The sequence below is a fragment of the Eptatretus burgeri genome, chromosome 1 (assembly GCF_056783735.1).
Source record: "Eptatretus burgeri isolate ZD-2024b chromosome 1, Ebu_testis_v1, whole genome shotgun sequence".
Taxonomy (NCBI): Eukaryota; Metazoa; Chordata; class Myxini; order Myxiniformes; family Myxinidae; genus Eptatretus; species Eptatretus burgeri.
This window is the reverse complement of record NC_140961.1, coordinates 97,047,461-97,072,460: the sequence shown is the minus strand read 5'-3', so window position 1 is coordinate 97,072,460 and position 25,000 is coordinate 97,047,461. Positions and strand designations below refer to the sequence as shown.

The window sequence follows — 25,000 nt, the reverse complement described above, 5'->3', positions numbered from 1 at the left end:
TTCGGTGTGCGTGCCCAGGGGGCGCCGATAACTTTTGTCCGACGATTTAGTGAGTGACGGGGCTGTGGACGCCGTGCGCCTCTCTTTGAAAACTTTACTCGCTCGCTATTTGGACTCTCCGACGGCGCAGGCACCTCCGGGCCTTCCCCGAGTCTCTCCGGTCCACCCGGAGCGCTCCCGTCGACCTCGATCTCGGCCCTCGAACCGTCAATTACACGTCGCTTCGGCGCCGCCGCCGTCGTTGTGCAAACGTTGCAAATATTTGGTAAATTTTGTGTGGTAATGAAAGGAAAATTGTTTATTGTTTTTTTTAACCATGGGAGCGGCTCGGGGCTTTGTTCTCGGAGATTTGATTCTGTCGTGTTTGACATCTTGGTTCGTTCGATATATTCCAGGCTATTTATTGACTTTGTTCGCGGCTGCGGGTGGGGGTGGGGGATGTGAGGGTGCGAAGAAGCGAGGGAGAAGAGGTAAAGGGAGAATGAGGGGAAGGAGTGCAAATAAAGGGGGTTGGAGGCTCAGTCCAAAGGGGATCGTTCGCTGCTTGCTTTTGAGTCTGATTAAGCCGGAATATATATATATATATATATATATATATATATATATATATATATATATATATAAAATTTAATTTAATATATCTATGTGTATATATATATATAAAATTTAATTTAATATATCTATGTGTATATATATATATATATATATTTATATTTAATTTAATATATCTATGTGTATATATATATATATATATATATATATATATATATATATATATATATATATATATATATATATATATACACACATAGATATATATATATATTTAATTTAATATATCTATGTGTATATATATATATACATGACGGTTCAAGAGGAAAAATCGTGATCCCAACAACTCATTCGGTTTCATCCGCGATGATAACTTGTTGCAGTTCCCCCTCTCCTCCTTCATCCACCATCACCACCTCTCGCCTTATTTTTTTCCCCTCCAGCTAATCTGTGCCTCTTTCTGTCGATTCGTTCTTTCTTCTTCTCATTCTATCCTCTCGTAATTCTCCTCCCCCTTTTGATCTTTCCCTTTTCTGTATCCACCTCCAACATCTCCTCCCCTTTTTTTTCCGCATCCCCTCCCCTCTCCCGTACGCAGTGGCAGGATACCGCATGTGGAACGCACGGCTCGCATGTCTTCTACAAGGCGTGCCTCCTGGCCGGACGCTCCCTGTCGCTCGGCCAGTTCGTGCCCGTCCGTTGCCAGCCCACGGAGCCTCGGTGTCTGGCCGAGCTACGACTCTTCTGGGAAGACCGCAGTCGTGGGGACGTACTCGCATGCTCCAGGCTCTACTTCCTGCCTCAAGACACGCCCGGTGGACGCAGCTGGGAGCACGGAGAGGTGCGTCCCACGTGCGTCCCACGTGCGCGATGCCTTCGTGAATGTTTCTACTTTTAGACTCTTCGTGGCCATACACAAAATACGTGATGCTCATGAGGGGTGGGGTGTTTTCCGGAGTGTCTGACCCACGGTCATGTGACAAAATCTTCACAAGGGCAGTAAGCTTTGATTTCCCTTCAGTACGACAAGACGCGTCAGTTTAGAACGGCCTTGCTTTCAGTTGAATTCATCCAAAAATTGCAGACGTCCTGTTTGACTCATTAGTTCGAATCTACAAGAGGGCATTTCCGAAAAGGAGAAAGCAGGAAGTTCAACTGGAAGCTTGCAAAATTTGGACGGAGCTGAAGGGCATCACAAGATCATTGACTGAGCTGTCAGATGTCACGGATTTGATTTTGAAGAAAAACTTGCAGAATGGAAGCTGATCGGAAATTAATAATAATATATAAATAAAACGGGCATTGCTGTCATTTTCACTCTCGCATGTTGTAGGGTGGAGGTCAGGCAAAGTGTCGGTGTCACCGAGCGTTACAGGGAGGGAAGGAGGATGTTATAAAAGAGTCACGTATTTTGTGTACAGCCCCTTACAAGCTTCCCAGGTATTATTACAAGTTCTCACTTTGTGTCGAGGACTTGGTGGAATATATAATGGACAATTGGTACATATTAGTTTGTAATGAAGGTGGGGGTGGTGAGTGGGTACGGAATGGTCTGCGTTGCTTTCAAGAATCGACATCAGTCTGGTCGCAGAAAGCAGGTAGACGGCCGAGGAAGGTTATTAGCCATTCTGTACTCGCTCGATGCAGAATTGTCATCGCTCATTGAAGCCTGATTTGCTGGCTGTAACAACATGAGGCAGCCTTTTTTTTTATTTGAAGCATCATTATTTTGCTGCCTTGATTCCATTCATTGGTGCCATTTTTTGGTTGATAATGCAGAATCTCAGTACTTCATATGCAGCTATACCAATAGCTCTATTTTGCAGTGGATAACTCAAATGAGAGATAATATTGCAACACAATAACAAAATAGACATATCATAGTATTCGACTTGAGCTTTTACATCATGACACTGATTTTGGCCAGACCAATATTGAGTGTCAATGTTGATCAATATCCTACCTGCATGAAAACAGTTTTTGATAAAGGAAGATAATTCTTGCAGTTGATACTGTGGGTGTTTGTGTTGTCCTATAGTTTCCTCTGATAGTTAAACCATGGAGTGCTCATGACAAGTTGTGAAAGTTTCCCTGGTGGAGAACCAATCTTGGATAGGTTGCCACTCTGTCGTGGGAGTGGAAATATTTCCGCTGAGCAACATAGGAATCAAATCTACACGCGCACCTTTGTATTACCCACTCCACCACCGAGTTGCTTGATAAAGTGATTCGTCACACACACACACACACACACACACACACACACACACACGCACACACGCGCACACACGCACACACGCACACACGCACACACGCACACACGCACACACGCACACACGCACACACGCACACACGCACACACGCACACGCACACACACACACACACACACACACACTTTGTCACTCATTCACCTTCTATGTCCCTGTTTTTATTTTGTTAAACTGATTCCATCTAGGGGTGTGGTGTGTGTGGTGCATATGCACATTCTCGAGGGTACAATATAATTGATTGCTATTTTGGGTTAATTTAAACGTATTTTGTTGTTTACTTGTTGCAAAACAATATTTGCTGAATTCGGCAAGTGGCTAACATCATCAAATTTGAGTGGTCTCCCCCCTCCCCCCAAGGTTTTGGTTCCATTTTGGACCTGAAAATTGCCTAATTTTCATTCCACCAAGCCTGTAACAAGTATGTGTCCACTCTCAGGAGAGCCACAAAACAACACCTGTTCAACATCAAGGTTAAGCTTTCAAACTCTCCTTCTTCAAAAGATCTAGTGGCACCTTGTAAATTCAGTCTCCAGAGTATGATCATGATCCCCTTCATCTCTTTCCTCACTGCAATACGCGACTTTCAAAATGGCATGATCCGCCCCTTAATGATATGCGCGTGTGCAGAAACCCCTAGTCATGAGATCCATCGGGGCGGCCGGACTATATCATGCGTGCCAGATAACGATTGTAGCATTAAGTGGCTCGCATAGCTTTTAAAGATGCCAAAAATACTTGGAAATGTAACTCAGAGAAAGGGGGTTACTTCCGTGTAATGAAATATTTGCAGAAGTTTCTGATCAACTCGTCTAAAACGTTGATATCTCGCAATCTGTACTGCAAAAACTCACGATTTATATGAGCACGTGAAAAGACAAAGTTCGTAGATGGGTGTGTTATACCCAAACCTTCATGCTTCTTAACACTGATGGGAAGGTCACATCTGGGACTTGTTAATGCAGAGCAAGTTTAACATGATAATATTTACGATTGATCATGTTTTGGAGTTGGAGTGGTCAGCTGTTGTGTGTGCCGTTTTTATATGTATATATATATATATATATATATATATATATATATATATATATATATATATATATATATATATATATATATATATATATATATATATATATATATATATATTGTTTGGTTCCAGGGCCACATGAGAAATTTTTATCTATTTTTGCATTTGCTGGTGAAAGGTGTGTGTGTGTGTGTGTGTGTGTGTGTGTGTGTGTGTGTGTGTGTGTGTGTGTGTGTGTGTGTGTGTGTGTGTGTGTGTGTGTGTGTGTGTGTGTATATATGTGTCTCTGGTTATGTCCATTTGTGGGTTTGACAAGATGGAATGAAGTCCTCCCAGGACTCAAAGTATCCACCTTCGCTTTGGCAGTAAGGGAAGATGGTTCATGGACCAAGCTGTTCAACTTTGTTGTTCTCAGAGTTTTGTTCGCGGGCTCTTTTCAAGATCGTCACTGAACCCCGGACTGCCTCAAATTGAGTTTGTGTGTGGTAATATTCCCAGGGATGGTTTTCAAAATTTCAGTGAGGTTCTTCTTTTATTATCCCTGTTGCTCCAATTATCGCTCATGCAATTTTGACACTTCATTTTCCAAGATCTCTTGATCTAAATTTTGAGGTCCTGGTATTTGGTCATTTTTTTGATTTCTGCGTTATTTAAGCCAAAATCGATGGGTACTGATATCTCAATCAGCAATGTTGTCTTTTTATCCTTTTTGTTCCTGAGAATGATGTCTGGTTGCAAGGCTTTGTTTTCGATGTTCATGCTCGATGAGATTATCAGGTCGTACATGAGCAGAACATCCTTACTTTCAATGATTGCCCTTTGTTCGTGTTCCATGAGTTTTCTGTAACTGCATTGTTGAACTTTTTGCAGATATGCCATTGAATCACTTTGCATACTTTGTTCTGCCGTTGTGTGTAAAGTTGTTCTGATAAGTGTTTTGCATCATGAAAGCAGGTGAGGAGTACTTTCTGTTTCGATCTTGCAGAACCTACACTTGTCCGTCTGACTCAGTCCCGCCATCTTTCTAAATCTATTGGTGTTGTGTCCTTGATCTTGGGCATTTATTATGATGCATTCTCCATCCCAGTTGGGATTCTCCATCCCTTCTTAACCCTCTTGGTTCTTTGCCTGGCAATGAGCCTTCTTTGCCAATCCCCTCTCTGACAATCTTTTTTTTGTATTTCCCTGTTTTTGTTGTTCTCCCATTTATTGGTTTATATTTCTTGTTTTTATACATTTCCTTTGTCTTTTTTATTTTTAAACAATTGTTTTTGGGATGTATTTGTTGCTGTTTCATTTTCCTAAGTGGTATCTTCTGTTCACACCTATTTTTGGAAATTCCTTGCAAGGTGAGTGAGGGATACTTTTCAAGTTTGTGTTCATATTTGTTCACAAATTGAATCCGATATTCTGTTGAGCATTTCACATCCACAGCTAGTCCAACACTCATCGCTCTGTGCACCTGGTTGAGTTCCATCAGGCCGCTCCCTCCCCCTCGTCTCGGCAGGTACATTCTCGGGATGCACTGGTTTTTATGGATGCTGAGGAGTTTTCTTGTTTTGATGTCCAATTTATTGATTTCTAATTGGGGACAGTTTATAATTCCACAGTTGTATTAGAACACTGGTACTGTGAGATGGTTTATGGTTTTGATTTTTTTTTCTTGGGGAGAAGTACGTTTTCAGGATCATCATCGTTCTACGTAGGTATTCTTTTGCGATTATTTTACGTATTCATTTGTGACGTATTTGGTGACCCTCTTCTACGCTGTGGTATTTGTATGATGCTTCGTTTTCTAACTGCTGTATTCTTGTTTTGAGGTCAATTTTTTGTTGTCTGTTTTTGTTGGTTTTCCTTGTAGAAATGTGCACTTGGCACACTTATCTAGTCCAAATTCTATTGAATGCCCTTGGAAAACCGTTTTACGATTGGTAGTTTTGTCAATTTTTCATCATTCGGAACGAAGACTTTTAAATCATCCATGTATAGTAGATATATCACCTTTCCTATTTCTTTGGATGTTGTTCGGGTGTATCCGTGTCCTTGTTACCTCTGCCACCGAAGCTGAAGGAGGTTATGTTTTCACCTGTCTGTGTACAGTATAGTAGTCTGTCTGTGTACATCTCAAGTTGTGGACAGATTCAGATGAAATTTTGTGCACAGGTTGGGTGTGTGACAAGGACGATCTTGTTAGATTTTTATGAAAATCTGGATTCGACTACTCAAATTTTTAAAGTGATTCCTCACCTTTGAGAGATGGGCCCAAAAACGATATATAGCACGATATCTCAAAAAGTTGGGAATGGATTTGGATGAAACTTGGTGGACAGGTTGGGTGTGTCGCAATGATGAGTTGATTCGATTCTGGTGAAGATCCGAAGCTGGATCTGGATACGAGAATTCTTTACTTTCTAAAGTGATTCTTCACCATTGATGGGGCCAAAAACGATATAGTGGGCCAAAAACGATATAGTACTGTATAGCATATTTCAAAAAAGTATTGGGCCCGATATGTTCTCGTGGATTAGGCACTACGTGACGGAGGTATGCGCTCCACCGAGTGCCCTTCTAGTTTGTTTGCATGCATCGTTTCATCCATAAATGTGGGACAGTCAAAAGCTTTCTTGTTGTCTATCGAGGCGGTGGACAATTTGGTTCTTCGCATTTTGCAATTTTCAAGAATGATTTTGTTCAGTTGTAGGTGATCAATTGTTCCATAACGACCTCTCTTACATCCTTTTGTTCTGCATCTTTTGTTGTGTGTATGTTTGCGTTATATCCATGGCCGCCGCTATCTAATTGTATGAACCCGACTCCTCTCATCCACTGATATTGCCGCGAGTCCAATTTGCATTCGGGAACAGAACAATTATGGTTAACCATGTAGAAATTGCCACTTTTTCGTCGAATTGCTGAAAATTATGTTTAAAAGACAATTTGAATCTCAGATTTTGCACCAGCATAGGCAGGTTAAAATAGACCATCAAGTAGAAGCGAGTTACTGTAAACACACAGCGCCAAGTGTAAAAGCCTCATTTAGCATTCACATGTCATTTTGAAAGTTGCATGTTGGCTCCACTGCCAACAATGCTCATGAGAAGGCCGAATGCCTCAATTCTGTATTTGCTTCAAAATGTTGTGTCCTCAACCGCTATCCTCCTGAACCAACCCTACCCAGTCACACCCAACTGCTCTTGAACTCTATCTTTCTCACCGAGAAGGTGAAGTTTCTGGCCATCCTTGACTGATTTTGCAACTGGCCCAGATGGCATTTGTGCATGGATGAGACTTGGTGGACAGGTTGGGTGTGTGACGAGGACAAACTGATTAGATTTTGCTGAATATCTGAATGTGGATCTGACTACTAGAATTTCTTCGGTGATTCTTCACCATTGAGAGATATGGCTCAAAAACGATGTAGGACTGTATAGCTTGATATTTCAAAAATGTAATGGGCCTGAAATGTTCTTGTGGATCAGGCATTGCGTGGTGGAGGTATGCGCTCTCCCGAGTGCCCTTCTCGTTTCTCTTTTTTTCACCTTTGGAACCCACTTCCTCAATCTGTTTAGTCCCAATCTTCCTTCCAGGGTTTCAAAACTGCTGCTCACCACCATCTCAGGTCATCCCTCACTCAAATAAATGATCCTTTCTACCTGTTCTTAACCCTCCCTAAGCCCATCTCTTTCCTGGTTTTCCCCATCCTCTCACCCTCCTCAATTTTTTTTTCTTCCCCAGGTTTCCTTTCCTTTTCTGTGAATAAGGGTTTGCGGTTTTATCCAGCTTGTTCACCTCGTGCTCTTCTCCATGTCCTGTATGCCTTCCAGTCGCTCTGTATTTCCTCCTACCCTGCTTTTGGTGCCTCTCCCCTCTCCCCCACTCTTTTCACTGTTACTGTTGTTCTGTTATGTGCTGTTCCATTCTGTTGCAACTTCTTCTTGGGCTTTGATTCTGGATGCATTAAAAAGAAGTGTTTTTTTTTCTTTTTTTCTTTTACCATTTGAGGAATGCTGCAGATAGAAGGCAAAAGTTATTTGTGCTCCTTGGCAGCCACACAGTGTACACATTGGTGCCTCTGGCCCACAATATGCTGTGAGCTTGAATTGCAGGATGGCCTTTTTTCCCCCTGTTGTGCAGGTAGAAAGAGGCACGCCAGTTATAATGAGGAATGTTGGTTAATAAGGGACCATCATCGCTGAGGGGCGTTAACCACTTGTTTTGCTGTCGACTGTCATTTTAATGTTTTTTTTAGCTTCAACTTGAAATGCTTTTTTGCGTTAACACGTGTGAAAAATCCAAAAGCAATTTTGGACAAATGCAAATCCCCACTGTTTTAGAGAAGTGATTGGTGGAGCCTTGCTAAATTTGAAGTCTGCCTAATTCGTGGAGACCGAAGTTGATGTGATCATTTTGGGAATGTCATTGTGCGTGTAAATGTTTGTGATTTAATCGAATTGGCTGCTTGCATTTATGGAAACACGAGAGCAAGATTGGTTTGACATTGGCGTTATTTTGCTTTCCATTTTATTGTCCATTTTATGCATTCGGCAAACACTATTTGTGCTGCTGTGAACTAGGAGTTATTTGAGCAATGCACTGTTTCTTGCATCCTATTAAAGTGTAATCTTACACTTTTATGTTGTATGACATTGTTGGAAATGTCTAGAACACAAACAGTTTGTGCTGTTTTGCTCTGAGGGTGGGATCTGTTTGGTTTCAGTTTGGTTTGGACATGGTCTCATTTGGAGAGCATCCAGCACATGGAATCTAAATATGTGTTTGCCTAATGATTTGGTCAAACATTGTAATAATATTGGTCTTTCAGCACCTTTCTCTAACTCGTGCATTATTATTTGGAAGTTAATGTCTGCACTTGTTATTTTTGTTCAGAAATAAGGGTAAACGCAACTTGGTGTTTCTACACCCTGCGGTTATGTCTGACAGCACCAACAATGGTCCTTTCGTTGACAAAGTTTTTTGACCTGGTGTCTTTCAGCACTTGAAAGGATGCCAAAGTGCTCGATTTATGATTGTATCATGCAGACATGATCTCATCCTCTTTCTCTAGTTTTGCCACTGGCCACAAAGGCCTTGCAGTATTTAGCTTGGGAAAGTTTGTCTTGTTTGGACAAGTACTTATTAATTTTTTTTCGTAAATGAAGGGGGTGGGGTGGAAACCAAACCCCCAATACAATTGCAGTGATTTGTACTAATTTGAAAGGTTTTTATTTTTAATCTTCCTATTTTTTTTCCACCCCTTATCTGTGTTGTTATGTTTGCAAATCGCCGGGAAAACATTGGTTTAAAAAAATAAAAACGATTATTTTCAGATGTTGGTCCTCGGCCATTGTGCGCGGTCAAGGCATGTTGTGACACCCACACCCCAACTGTGTTAAATCCCATAGAAGTCCTTTCTGTTGAAAATGCTGTTGAATGACTTCTTTTTTTTTATGGACAATCTATATTTCAATGGCCTTTGCATAAGGATTGTTTTTCTTTTCATTTGTTATCCTAAATACTGCATGGATGATTTTCATTTATTTTTGTTCATTTATATTTGTTCTCTTCAAATTCCTGAATCTTTTTATTGATTTCATTTTAATGTCCCAAGTTTAATCATCTGCAATTTGACTATTAATCTATGTAATATACAAAGCTCATTCTAACCACTCACTGACTGACTATTAATGTTTGGTACCTCCTGGGTGATGTAGAAAGCTGAAATTTTGCGTGCCGACAGACATTGAAGCCAATATACCGGGAGAAAAAAAAAATCACAGAACCGTTGAAAGCGTCAATAAATGAAAATAATTCATGTGGGTCAGCAACCCGAAACAATGGGGAATCCCGGTTCGTTATTGTTTACATTGTGTAAGCATCCCCCTCTAGTATTGTGTATAATTGCCCCACGCACGAGAAGCGAAAAGCGGGACTAAGCAATTTGTTCACATCTGCCCTTCTGTTTACAAACGTCCATTTATGAGCGAGGAACACCTTGATTTCAATTCAATTATATTTTGAGCGTGAATTGGAAAACAAACCTGGAGTTTAGCAGCACCTTGCCTCTGAATTCATCCTGATGACACATGCGAAGAGTGAATTTTTTTTTTCACTCTGCCTGTCTGGCAGTTAAACAAAACTGAAAATCATTCCAAACTGAAAACATTATTTTTAGGGAAGTCATGAAGGACACAAACAACAGGCATGAATAACTAGTGTATTAACATGCGAAATAAGGTGGGGTATAACATACTGGCATCTACAGTGGTAAACTTCTGGATTTTTATTTTATTTTTATTTTTTGCAATGTTCTTTAAAGTCTCTTTTATTTCAATTGAATTATATACTTCAACAATGCAACACAAATCTCCTTTTTAAGGCTTTCAAAACCTTCGGTTTCGCAGGACAGGAGGCCCTCGTATAACGCGGGGGAGGGGTTCCCACGAAACGTCATGTTATCCGAAAACGTTCCCTCTCACCGTTCTCAAAAACTCCCCCCTCACCATTCTCCCTCCATTTACCCCCCCTCACTCACCCTTCTCAAAGTTGCCACACCTCACATCCACAAAGCTGCCTCGTTCCCCTGCCCTCTGTCCTCCATATCATCACTCCACCTCCTCAAATCCTCAACTCACTTTTGCCCCCTCTCTTATTACTTGCCACTGTACCTCAACCCAGCACCACAGAGCCTTTTCTCCTCCTCATCCGCCCCCCTCCCCTTGCTCTTTTGCAATTCCCCACACTCTTTCAACAACTCTCCTTACCTCCCCGCCCCTCCTCCCTTATCCTACCCTCATCCTCCATCTCCCTTCCCCTGCACGAAAAGCCTCCTCCCCTCCCTCTTCATTAACAGCGTGGTCCTGAAATATCCGGGGCCTTCGCCCAAACCTGACAAATCTTTCCATACAGGTTACCACTGACAAACTAGACATAATCTGCCCAACAGAAACTCCTCCCTCAAGACATTCCTGACTCCCTAGTATCTTTCCCTGGTTACTCCCTCCTCCAGTATGACAGACCTGAGCCTCGTCCTGGTGGAGGAGTTGCTCTCTTCATCAAAGACTCTATTCCTCACTCTCCATTCACTGCCCTTACTCCCCCACACCCCCAGGAATACCTCTGGTTAAGCCTCCCTCCACTCCCTCCTCATGTTTATATGTGTACTGTACCATCCACCAAACTGTGATGACTCCATTTACACCTCACTATCCAAAAACATGGATCAACTTCTATGCTGTCATCCAAACTCTCTCTTCCTCATATGTGGTGACTTCAATGCCAGTTGGCTGGGTGTGGGTACCTCTCTCACCTGCCATGGCACTTCAGCAAAAGACTTCTGTGAATCATTGGGACTGACTCAATCTGTCAACTTCCTGATCTGGATCTAAACCAACGGTACTCCATCTCTTCTTGATCTGATTTTGACAAATTTTTCTGAAAATATCTACTGTTCTACTTCCGCTCCAATCGGTTCTTCTGACTACGAGCTTGTCAAAGTGGACATCTCTCTGGCTATTATTAGAGAACCACCTCACCGCCGTCGAGTCTGGCATTTCACTCAAGTCGACTAGCAGGGTCTCCAAGCAGCCATCAACTTCTGGACTGTTCTCCCATCGCTACTTTCTTCAACATCAACTCATCCTAGGAATTATTTAATGGAAACTTGCTCTCTCTCATGCACAGATGTATCCCCTCTCGTCTTCAGTTGTCAGACCCTTCCTCCCGCCCATGGTTCACTGAGGCTTGTGGCGAGGCTGTTGTCTTGAAACAACTTACCTTTGCCTCATGCAAAGCAAACCCAACTTAGGGCACTCTCAGTTCCTTCCATAAAGCTCAGAACAAGTGTGTATCTACCCTCGGGAGAGCCAGAAAACAACATCTTTCTTATCTCAAGTCTGAACTCTCAAACCCCTCTCTCCCTCCTCCAAATCCTGGTGATGTTTAATAAAATCTGTTTCTGGTGTATGTTCCCCCTCCATCCCCTCCCTTACCTCAAATTGCCACACTGCTGATACCACCCGTGGAAAGGCTGAATGCCTAAACTCGGTGTCTGCATCTAAATCTTGTATCCAAAACCCATCACTCTCTGTACCCATCTTACCCAGTCTCACCCAACTGTCCCTTGACTCTGTGTCCTTTTCCTCTGACAAAGTGGAGAGCTTTTTGTCAAACCTCAACTCAGTTTCTGCAACCGGTCCAGATGGCATCAGCCCACGTGTCTTAAAAACCTGCTCCTTTGCTCTTGCTCACCCTCTCTCTGTTCTATTCATCGTCTCATTTGCTCAAGGTCATCTGCCATCTGCTGGGAAATCGGTAAATATTACTGCCCTGCAGAAAAAGGTGCAAAAACAGATCCCTGCAAAAACAGACCAATCAGCCATCTCCCAATCATCAGGAAGATTATGGAATCCTTCATCACTTCAGACATTAAATCCTTCCTCTTCTCCAATGGCTTGATTTCCGATCATCAATTTGGTTTCAGACCAGGTACCTCTACCCTGGATATGCTGCTTCTGCTCTCCCAACAATGGATGGAGGTACTTGATGCCAGACATGAAATCAGAGCCATATCCCGAGACATATCGCGTGCTTTTGACATGGTCTGGCACCCTGCCCTGCTCAACAAACTCTTCCGATGGTATCCAAGGCCATCTCCACTCATGGCTCGTAGACTTCCTCTCCTGTCGCAGCCAATGTGTGTCCCTAAATGGAGTTCTTTCATCTCCTCTTCCTGTCCAGGCTGGTGTTCCTCAAGGCAGCGTTCTGGACCCTGTTCTTTTTCTGGTTTTCATCAATGATCTCGCCGACTCTCTAGAAAACCCTCTTTATCTCTTTGCTGATTACTCCACCCTCTGCCGTAACATCTGTCATCCCTCAGATTGGCAAGCAGCAGCCTCTTCACTCTGCAGATCTGGATAAAATCACAAACTGGTCCAACACATGGAACATGTCTTTCAACCCTGACAAATCTCACACTCTCACTATGTCTCTCCAAAAGGACAGTTTAGAACCCCCACCCCCTTCTACTTTCTCAACAATCCTCTGGAAGAACTCCTTTCATTCAAGCTTCTGGGTCTCACTATCTGCCATGCTCTTTCCTGGGAAAGCCACATTTTCAACTTGGCCTCAAATGCCAGTCGCTGCCTGGGAATCCTCCATCATGCAAAGTCCTTCCTCGGCCCACCTGAGCTCCTGACCACTTACAAAGCTTTCGTCCGTAGCCTGATGGAGTTCTGCCCTCCCCTCTGGGATAGTGCTCCCGCCTCTCACCTTTCTCGGCTTCACTCTGTGGAAACCAAGGCATTTAGGATCATTGGTATCTCACATGGTGAGGCTGAGTCTTTCAGCCTCTCACTCTCTCAGCCCAGGCAGGTCGGTCGTCTTTATGTCTTCTTCCGTCTCCTCTCCGGTCTCGCCCCCCTGCTCTGTCTGTGATATCCCCCCCCCCATATTTCCGCAGGGCGCTCAAGGTCCACCAGCAACCCCCTTCTGGTAAAACTACCAAAATCACGAATCACTACTCACCTTCACTCTTTCATTCCTCTTTTTTTCCTGCCTTTGGAATAAACTCCCTCACTCTATTCATTCCCATTCTTCCCTCCAGGCCTTCAAAACAGCTGTTCACCACAACCTCTTATCATTCCCCATCCAAATCCTCGATCTTTTCTCCCCCCAATAATCCACCCAAGCCCACCTCCTTCAAATTCCCTGCTTTCCTTCCTGAAAGTCCCTGTAATGTCCATTTTGTATTCACCATGTTCCCCACCCCATCCCTCTCCCTTCCACAGATCTCCTAATATAATGTCTCTGTTCCCCACTGTTTTGTACTTCCCTATCCCACCCTCTTGTCTCATGCCCCCCTTGCTGTGCTTTGTGTGTTTGCTCTCACACGAGACTAGACAAGGTATACAAAAAAAACCCCCAAAAAACGATTTGTAATATTTAATGTACAAATCTGGGTTATGTTCCAAACGGGGAAGATTTCGACCTTTGAAGGTTGAAGATGTACATAAAAACCTCTAAAAAGAAGTAAACATGCATGAATAAATCAACAAATAATCACATTAAAATGAATTGCTTTTTAATAAGTGTTAACATGATTGGGGTTGGATACAGTACATATTTGCTTGTGGCAGGCTGTGCAATTGAGGTTGAAGACTCAGAAGATGAAATGGAGGATTATTTGCTTGGGCATTTTTTGAAGAACTTAATAATAGAGACCTGAGTGGCTACCTTAATTTTCTGTTTGTTGACCTACTTGTAACATTTCAGAGCATCATCCATCTCCCTCCGAACCTTTGAACTTCTCGTTCAGTCGGGATCATGTTCATCAAAGATGTCAGTGGCTTCATCGACCAACTTGAAACTTTCAGCTGTGACCTTCGTCGGGAGGGTTTTTAACAGGCGCAGCCTCCTCAGGAATTGATTCTGATTCCTCTTTTATGCACTCCTCCTCCAGAGCCAGAATTTTCATTGCTCAGCTCTTCTCTGTGTGAGGGAAGCAAATCCTCAGGCATCATCTTTGTCGACTGTACTGTATCACGTGATTGGGTTTTCGTATATCATGACTCGCCCGCTAGGGGTGGCAGGAATGTACATCAGGACGCGCAATAAGACGGAGTTGCTGCTAACACTCTTGCTTCTCGTGCTCCACTGTACCTCGTACACCACAGTTGGCGACGAGGATGGTTGAAAACGGACATGTGCCCGTTTTCGTCGGAGACGACTTCGAATTGTTTTCAGAACAATTGGGATGCTATTTCCACGCGAATGATGTGGTCGACGAGAGCAAACAGAAGTCGATTTTGCTCGCCTCTCTATCGACGGCACATTATCGACTACTAAGTGATTTGGTGGCGCCGGGCAAGCCCCGTGATGACGGGCTGTCGTTTCGAATCTCAATCCCACTTGCAAGGCCCTGTCCACAATCTGTTGCCTTGCAATCGCGACTTCAGCCTTCGTGAAACCTCTGAAATCAATCTAATCACTGCCTCAGGCCATAGTTGATGGAGATGAGGATGATGTGGATGAAAGTGCAGCTGGGCATGTTTCCAATAAAGTCAAGTTTTATTAAGGTTAAACACCTGGCTTAGTGTGTAAGGCCTCGGTCACATTTACCATGGTCACACAATGAAGCAGTCACATATGTTTTTATTTTTCGGGGAGCCGCACGGCGTGTTTATGAATTGTGGAGACCGAAAACGTGGGGGTGACGTACGGTCTTTGATTTGATGTCGCACGGTGGCCTTAGGGCGTCGCTGCGGCGGCCATATAATTTTCAAGGTGTCCGCAAGGCGACCGCAGTGGGGGCCTAAGGCGAACGTGCGGCCAGACGGACGGTAACGAGTGGGTATATATACCAGTTCTTTTTTTTTACTGAAAAAAAAATATACCAGTATATATAACTGAATATACTATAACTATCATATACCGTGGTGCCCCCAGAATCCGAACGCCCCATTGTTTGAACAAATTGGAATCCGAGCAATTTTTTCGAGAAAATTTTGCCTTAAAAACCTAATACACTTAAAAAAACCGAACACAACGTAGCGTTCATGTTTGTTCACGTGTCTCCCCTACCTGTTCGAGCCGCATCTTCGTGCTTTGTTCATTCAGTTCATCGGTGGAAGTCCTCGTGAAAGCATCTCTCATGTGTTGATCGATACTTTAGGCCTCAGTCAGATTTGCTCTACGGCGAGGATACGGCGGCCGTACGCCCTCTGAATTGACAGAAACGTGCGGCGGCCGCAGAGAAACTGAGGTGGCCTCAGGGAGGCCCTACGCCATTTGGCTATATTTTACAGGCCGTACGGGCGCCGTGGAATTATAGCGCGGAATTATAACTTTTTTCATTTTACGTTCGCCGTAGCAATTCGACAAAGCCAAGCTATGACGTAGATGTGTTCCACGTCGACCGTACGTAGGGAGTACAGTGGGCTTGCATTATTCGTGCGGCTGCCGTAAGCTCTTCTCAATGAAAAATGAATTTTCCCAATCCCCAAAAAATTACGGCGACCGCACTATTTCCACGGTCACCGTACGGTGGCCTTAGGTCTCCCCTGCGGTCGCCTTGCGGGCACGTTGAGGCGAACTTGCGTCTGCCTTGAAAATTCTATGGCCGCCGCAGGGACGCCCTAAGGTCACCGTGCGACATCAAATCAAAGACCGTACGGCATCCCCACGTTTTCGGTCTCCACAATTTATAAATACGCCGTGCGTCTACCCGAAAAATAAAAACACATGTGACTGCTACATTGTGTGACCGTGGAAATACTGTGGCCGCTTTATAATTGCTAGTGCCCGTACATTTTGTAGACCCTCCGGCCGCTGAGCCAAATGTGACGGCCTTACCTCGTGTTTTCACCTTCATTTGTGATGTTTGGTTTTTTAATCATCTTGTGTTTTAATTAATAACAAAAAAAGCAATCCGATCATGTCGTGTGACGGACTGTCGGGCAAGGATTGAATTTCGCAGCAAAACCGGTTGTAATTTGGAATATCCATGATTACGTCAGCCCGATGCGTTTGATGAAAGTGATTGTGTTTCTGTGTGCATCATGTTTGATGAGCTGCCCTGGGGGCAGCGCTCTCGCAGAGTGCGCGAGCGATCGGAACCCAGGCCGGAGCACGAGCCTGTGTGGACCTTTGGATGTGGTGATTGTACCAGTTTACATACAATACACCGCCACCGAAGGTCATTTACTCATTTTATTTTACCTTAAACATGGGTACTTTCAGTTTAAAGTGTCTTGAAAGTGGGTTTTCTTTGGGTCCACGAACGGATTAATTCACTTTCCATTATTTCTTATTGGGAAAATATTTTTGGAATCCGAACTTTCTGCAATCCAAACAGCCTCCTGGAACGAATTAAATTGGGATTCTCGGGGCACCACTGTATAGGCCAGCGTTTCTCAACCTTTTTACCCTTGTGGAACCCTTGAAATAGTTTTCATGTCTCAGGGAACCCCTGCATAAAAATTATTATATACCATTATTAATATCTCGCTCTTTTATATTTTTATCGTAGTTCACGTGGTAAATATAATATATTTTGTTTCGGATACCTGGTTTAAGGAAAAAAATGACCCCCTTTTTGTCAAATTTATTGGCAATGATACAGACAGACCACGTCATCAGTGGTGACGTCATCACGTACAGGCCGTGTGCCGTGTTCAATGATGAGTTATTCCGGGCGTCCATCGCGCATCGTGCTTCGAGTGGGTGACGTCATCACGTACAGGCCGTGTGCCGTGTTCAATGACGAGTCGTTATTCCGGGCGTCCATCGCGCTACGTGGTTGTTATAATATAACATTCCCTATGGTTGTTATAATTATAAATAATATAAGAGTTTGAAGCCTCTATTATAATAACCAAGGAGTTTCCAACAATATGCCGTACGTGTATAGTAAAATTCCGAATATTAAATCAAACAAAAACTACTCAAAAATACATTAGGCTATTTATTACTGTTTCTCGCGGAACCCCCAGCGACCTCTTGCGGAACCCTAGGGTTCCGGGGAACCCCGGTTGAGAAACACTGGTATAGGCAAACACCTATACTCTGATATCTAGCGGTAGCGCACGGTGGACGCACGGTCAACGCAGACTGCCACGGAGGCCATACGTAGGTGCACGGCGGGCGTAGGGGAACCGTGCGTCGACCCTGCATTGCCCGCAGGTAGTCACACAGAACGCAAGGCTACCGTATGGCCACCGTGGAAATAGTGCGGCCGCCGTAATTTTTTGGGGGTTGGGAAAATTCATTTTTCATTGAGAAGAGCTTACGGCAGCCGCACGAATAACGCAAGCCCACCGTACGGTCGATGTGGAACACATCTACATCATAGCTTGGCTTGTCGAATTGCTACGGCGAACGTAGAAATGAAAAAAAGTTATAACTCCGCGCTATAATTCCACGGCGCCCCTACGGCCTTTTTTATTTTTATTTTTGGCAGCAGCATTATCTGTAGCAGCAGCTTCCCCAGTCAACTTGAAATTGTGAAACACATGGTGACTCTTGAAGTGCTCGAGCCACCCATGACTGGCAGCAAAAGGCACTGCATCATTGGTATCTTTGTTGAGATCACCACACAAACTCCTCGCTTTCTCTTGAATGACCATTCCAGGCAAGGGCATGTTCTATTGGATCTGATGCTCTATCCACGTGGTCAGCATCTCCATTTTCTCGAGCATCAGGCCGAGATCTTGCAGTTCTGGTAGCACAGATACAAGGATTCAGGATACAAGGAAATCTAACACAGGTGGAGGCCATTCAGCCCATAATGTCTGCACGAACATCATACTAATTTATCAACACAAGATCCAAGGAAGAAAATGCAAAAAATGTTTTCATTAATTCATTATTATTATGATTTTTTTTTAGTTTTTAATTTTGAAAGTTTTTCTTTTTTGTTTTTTTTTCTTTTTTTTCTGCCTCAGGGGAGGGGGCATGGGCTTTGTTAAAAACATGCAACATCAACCACACAACACCCCTTGACAAGACCCCCATCAACAGCACTCTGTACACATGCACACAATCTCCCATCAATGCTCAAACTACCTCAGTCCTGTCAACATCCCTATATCGCTCCATCTCCATAACTTTCAGGTACCTATCTCATTCTAATTTAAACTTATCTACTTTTTCTGCTGCCACTGCCTTTCCAGGGAGACCATTCCATGCATTTATTACTTTGAGTAAAAGTCCCCTGCCTTACTACCATCTTAACTCTCTTCTTTACTCTCAGGCTATGTATGGCCCCTGGTCCTATCACTGTTGACTCTGTTGAATAATTCATCTGCACTTATTTTATCCATAACTTTCATTATCTTAAACATCTCCATCATATCTCCTCGTAACCGCCTCCTTTCTTGTGTATAAAGCCCTGTCTCCTTCAGCCGCTCCTCATGGGTGAGTCTAGCTGGGCCTGTAATCGATCTAGTAGCCCTGCGCTGAACCCTCTCTGTGGCATCTATGTCCTTCCTGTTTGTGGTGACCAAAACTGCACACAATATTCTAGATGTGGCCTCAATAAAATTCCTATGCAATGTTAACACCAACTCTTTTGATTTATAAATGATCCCCCTCCGAATACAACCTAAAACCCTATTTGCTTTACCTATAGCTGACTGGTACTGTGCTGCCTGCTTACCTCCATATCTATTACCACCCCCAGAACCTTCTGTGAAACACACTCCAAAATTACTCCGTGCATCCTGTATTCTCTATTTTCATTGCTCTTTCCCATCGGCAACACCTTACACTTGCTCAGGTTAAATTGCCTCTGCCAATCTTTTGCCCAATCTATGCAAGTATTAATACTTTCCTGAGTCTGATCACCACCCCCGCTGCTATCCACCTCACCTCCAAGCTTTGTGTCATCTGCAAATTTGGAAAGCTTACTCTTTACCCCATTATCCAAATCATTGATGTAAATAATGAATAATAATGGTCTGAGTACTGATCGCTGAGGTACCCCACCACTTACATCCTCCCACTCACAGCCACTCTTTGCTTCCTTCCACTAAGCCAGTTTGCAATCCAATTAGCTACCTGACCAGCCACTCCAGAAGCCCTCACTTTGGCTAACAACCTCTGATGTGGAACCTTATCAAATGGCTTCTTAAAGTCGAGATATACTATGTCCACTGCCTTTCCTTCATCCACCCAATCAGACAATGCTTCATAGTACTCTAAAAGATTTCTTAGACAGTAACTACCTTTGGTAAACCCATTCTGACTACCTTTAATTAGCTGGTATTTGTTTAAATGGTTCCTCATCTGGTCCTTAATTAATGTCTCCAACACCTTCCCCACATCTGTAGTCAAACTAACAGGTCTATAGTTTCCCAATTCTTTTCTGGATCCTTTCTTAAATAATGGTGTAACATTTGCTACTCTCCAATCCTCCGGTACCTGTCCTGACTCCAGGGAACTATTGAAAATATCCGTTAACATCTCGCTTACCTGCTCTGAGATTCGTTGTTGTCCGACCGCTCTTACGGATTTTATCACAATTTTCACAAATTGTTCTCACTGCAGAATCATGAAGTCCCATCTCTTTGAATATCAATGCTGCGGTCACCTCTATCAAACCAATCTAAAAATTTTAATTTCTTCTTCACTTGATCATTATCTCCATGCCAGTTGTTACGTACTTTGCAGCTATCGTTTTGGCCACTCTGAGTGGACGACTCGCGCGGGGTGCCGGAGCGCCGGCGACTCGCGCGGGGTGCCGGAGCGCCGGCGACTCGCGCGGGGTGCCGGAGCGCCGGCGACTCGCGCGGGGTGCCGGAGCGCCGGCGACTCGCGCGGGGTGCCGGAGCGCCGGCGACTCGCGCGGGGTGCCGGAGCGCCGGCGACTCGCGCGGGGTGCCGGAGCGCCGGCGACTCGCGCGGGGTGCCGGAGCGCCGGCGACTCGCGCGGGGTGCCGGAGCGCCGGCGACTCGCGCGGGGTGCCGGAGCGCCGGCGACTCGCGCGGGGTGCCGGAGCGCCGGCGACTCGCGCGGGGTGCCGGAGCGCCGGCGACTCGCGCGGGGAGCCGGAACGCCGGCGACTCGCGCGGGGAGCCGGAACGCCGGCGACTCGGTAATCATATTGCAGGCTTTGGTGGGCCTACTGGCTTCCTCCTGTGTTGAAACTCCTTGTCAGGAAACGTATCATAAATTGATGTAAAAACCTGAAATATCGGTGCTTTGGGTGAAAGAACTAGCGTCATATGTCATGTTTCAGTTCCCTTTTCAGCTGGAGTGGGCCTTGGAATGGAGGCTCAACCCAAACTCTGTCCATCTCCCTGTGAACACAAACCATTTTCACAGCATTTGAAAAAGGCTTTAGCTAAATTTTATGAAAACATTATTTTGTAAGGTTTTTTAAAATGTCATGAAAACATTATGAAACTGGAATGGCACTCGGTAGAACGCATACCTCCGCCACTCAATGCCTGATCCACGATAACAGATCCCAATACATTTTTGAAATATCATTCTATGCAGTATGATATCGTTTTTGGCCCCATCATTGGTGAAGAATCACTTTAAAAATTAAATAATTATCGTTTCCAAATCCGGATTTGGATCTTCAAAATCGAATCAATTTTTCCTTGCGACACACCCAACCTGTCCACCAAGTTTTTCGTCCGAACGCGTCAACAACTTTTTGAGATATTCTGCTGTATATCATTTTTAGCCCCATCTCTCAATGGTGAAAAATTACGAAAAAAAATTATAGTGGTCGGATCCGGATTCGGATTGTCACCAAAATCTAATCAGTTCATCCTTGTCACACACTGAACCTGTCCACAAAATTTAATCCAGATCCGTCAACAACTTTTTGAGATATCCTGTACACAGACAAACAGACAGAAAGGGGTGAAAAACATAACCTCCTTCACTTTCGATGGCGGAGGTAAAAATATTCAGAGCCAGTGAGTTTCTGTTTCAAAAAGTGCCTTTTCCATTTCCAAAGAACCTAAGTTCTGTCTCAAAATAAATTCTGTTTTGTGTTACAATGGAAAAAATTATTGGTGTACTTTCTTTGGAAAAAGCACAATTTTCCTTTTCTCCACACCTACAATCTTCCACGGTGCCCCTCAGTGACAGAGAAATGTATTTTGCCATCAGAGTGACAGAGAAATGTGTGAAATGATAGATTGAAGATGGAATTGTAAAAATGTGGAAACCGAATCCATGGGACGTGGCACTTGAAACTGTATTTATCTTGATTACGATGTCCATACATATGTTTACCCACAAAGGAATTATGCAAACATGTCATTATGCACATTGACGTAAACATACCAGGATCTTTTTGTTGTTGTTTACAATCTCATCTGTTTCTGTTTTCACCATAAATAGTTTCTCCAAAGTTGCACTTATGCGCATGTGATGATCGCCATTTTGTTTTCTCCAGCGATCATATTTTCAGGGAGTATTTTCAACATGGTGGGTTGAATTTCAAATCAAATTTCTCTTTGACTTGCTCTCCATCGATTGTTAGATGGGATTTTAAGAGGTATTTAGTGCTATAAACTGAGATAGAGATTCACAGCGACGCTCATTCAAAGCAACTGTGATTGACGCGAGCATAGCATTGGTTGTGCTCATACTCCGGGCATGATGGGTATTCCTTGTATATCAAATTGCAGTGTGTCTTTTAAAAAAATTAGAATTATTTTTTCTACTGCCCTTAGTAATTTCCCTGCGAAAGGGTGTCTGGAGAATCTCGCACACAAAATACGACAATATAGTGACTCGTTTTTTTGGAATTCAACCTAATCTTGACTTTTTTCTTTTTTTTTTGTCTCCTACCCCCTCTGACAAGGTCTGAGATGGGGGTGATTAATATGAGCAATTGACCGGCTGACTGACTATCCACATACTTTTGTGTGTGCGATATTTCAAAAAAAAAAAAAAAACACTGAACATTTAGCTTTTATACTGCAGATATCTATTGCTCATGACATTATCTCAACCTGATTAGGTCATGGCTGTGATTGGCTGAATTTTGTTGCCATTGCAATCATCTCGGTTACGTGGCATGTGTACGCAATATTTTACAAAACATTCAGGATTTTGCTTTCATATTACTCGGATATATTCTTCGTACCACCCAAAAGGCATGGGATCAAGAGTATCAGCTCATTGTTTTCTGTAATGTACTCATGTACTGCATTCGGTTCTTCTCTGTGTCGGTCAGTTTTCTGTTTCCTGTCAGTATTACATGATTGCGGAAAATCACCGGTTCTAAATATTGCATTCTTAAAACGTTTTTACACCATTTTTTACATTGATTATGTTTATTTGTAATGTGGTACTTCAAAAATGTTGTTAATATAATGTTATTAGATAACAATAATAATGTTTTTAGAACCCAACAAAATGTTTTCACGTTTTGGCATAATATATTTTTTAATGATGTAAAAACATTATTGTCTTCGCTGGGATGCTCTGTCAGAAATCAAACAAATTCCATATAAATATTTATATTCTGTATTTGGAATGCAAATTGATATACAAAGGTTCCACAGTCTCCATGGGATTACATTAAGTGTAATGAGTAGTCACATTATCTTGTATGACCTTAAACAAGGAAATGAGGAGACCATTTAACCCATCATTGCTGGGGAAAATTAATCCGATCTTCGTGTGTGCATTTTTATTGATTTATTTTCGTTATCGCGCAACTGAAACAATCTTGGCGTACAGACTGCCCAAACAATGCAATGTGTTCCATGTTTGTAATTTTGAATTGCCGAGGCCATCTCATTGCCTTCCTGCTAACATTACAGTTTATTGGCATTGTTTAGTGCATGCTGCGGATGTGTTTTTTCATTATCCATATTGAATGTAGCCAGATAAGCGACGAATAAGAATTCAAATGAATCTGATGACGCACATGTTCTCCAATGCCTTTTATAATGTGATTGTAGTTTAGGAACCCTTCTCTTGAGTGCAGGGAGATAAAACTAGTTTTCATAATCATCATGGTGATGATGTGATGTAGAGATTAGCCTGCATTGACTCCCAAACCCTTTATTCAATTGTGTTTCGGCATCTTGGTTTTGAAACAATCCACGGCAGAATTATTGTACCTAAGCTGAGGGTGATTTCAGATTAATCCTAAAATCGTGTCTCTGTACACCTTTTTGGTATTGTACATCAAGTCCATTCTTGAGAATGATTATCAAGAATGTTATTCATTTGTTTTGATCTCCATATGAATGTTTTTCGAATGAGATGCATGTATCTGGTCTTAAGGTGTTTGCTGACTGACGTGGGTTTGTTTCATGCATGACAATTTATCGGAGGAGGTGTGTGTGTGTGTGTGTGTGTGTGTGTGTGTGTGTGTGTGTGTGTGTGTGTGTGTGTGTATATATATATATATATATATATATATATATATATATATATATATATATATATATATATATATATATATAATGTTCTTTCGTCAAATACTAATTACTGAATTTCTTCGGGGAAACTAATGTCCGACATTGACTTGTACTCATAAAGTTGTTTTTATTTTTTATTTTTGCATGAATTTCAAGGATGGATTAATATAGGATGTGGAATTCGAACCTGTGCTTTCTATGGTTTTGGCAATTGTCCGGGAGATTTGGCTATAAAGAAGCCAATACTTTGGGACTTTGAGCAGTATTCAGCTTTACCCATTCATTTGTACACCACGATGCTGTTAGGCCTTTGTGTCTGACTGTGTACACACCTGTTCATACCCACCAGCATTTGTGTATGCAGCCATTATGGGAGTGATTAAACTGATAATGTTTTATAATATATTGAACTAACAGGCAGTCTGCCCTTTAAGCAAGCTAAGCGCTCTCCCTGTCATATAGTTGAGGAAACGCCCATTGTGTGAACTCTGTTCTCAGTCTATTGAGGCAGGCAGCGGTGGGGGTGGCTGGGGAGCGGGGTGGGTGGGGGGGGGGGGTAAGAAGGGCATTTCCTGCGAATGCCTGCGATTTATAATAAACGTGATAATGGCTCTATGCTCTTGCACGAATGTTTTTGTAAAGACGAATGCACAATTTGGCTCTTGGTCTGTTTGATAAATTAACAACATTAAGGTTTTCTTGTCTTATTTTATTCACTGTGGGGTTGGTTTGAGCAAAATAGCGAGCAAGATGTTTTTCTTTTGTAATTATCATTTTTAAACAGAGTTTATCTAAGCATGTTCTTAAGAGTGAGAAGACGAGTTTTGTAATGCCTACCTGCATCTTCCTCTCGTGGTTTGAGTGCCATTCTGCTGGGTTGGAGGCATTAATGGAAAACCTATTGAAATGGAAACTTGCGACCTCGCTTCATGAGGGAAGTTTCACACAAGCTGGGGACTGTGCATAGGACAATGTTGGAGGCTTCATGGCCGAATAACTGAATAACTTTTTGGGGGGGCGGGATGTTAGGTGAAAATCAATGGAGCTGTCTGAAACACAATTTTGCAGTGAGCTTGTGCCATTACAAAATTTGCCATGTCGGAATGTCAAGGTTAAGGCTGTTGCAGTTGCCAGCTAATGGTTAACTATGCTACAACTGGTGAGAACTACAAGTTGTGGTATCTTTTGTGTATTTCAAAGTTTGAGTCATTACAGTTTCAAAATGCATATTTTCATCCTTTATTTCCTTGTAGC

At 42.9% G+C, this 25,000-nt stretch overlaps 1 protein-coding gene across 1 annotated transcript in view; it reads left to right on the top strand.

The window, feature by feature from the left end:
• Nucleotides 1-34: 34 nt before the first annotated feature.
• Nucleotides 35-25,000, top strand: part of LOC147035008 (uncharacterized) — a 221,335-nt gene continuing 196,369 nt past the window's right edge. Inside the window, exons 1-2 of the mRNA XM_085892377.1 lie at nt 35-265; nt 1,151-1,393. The gene's annotated coding sequence lies outside the window, so the exon portion shown is untranslated. The remainder of the gene's footprint in view (nt 266-1,150; nt 1,394-25,000) is intronic.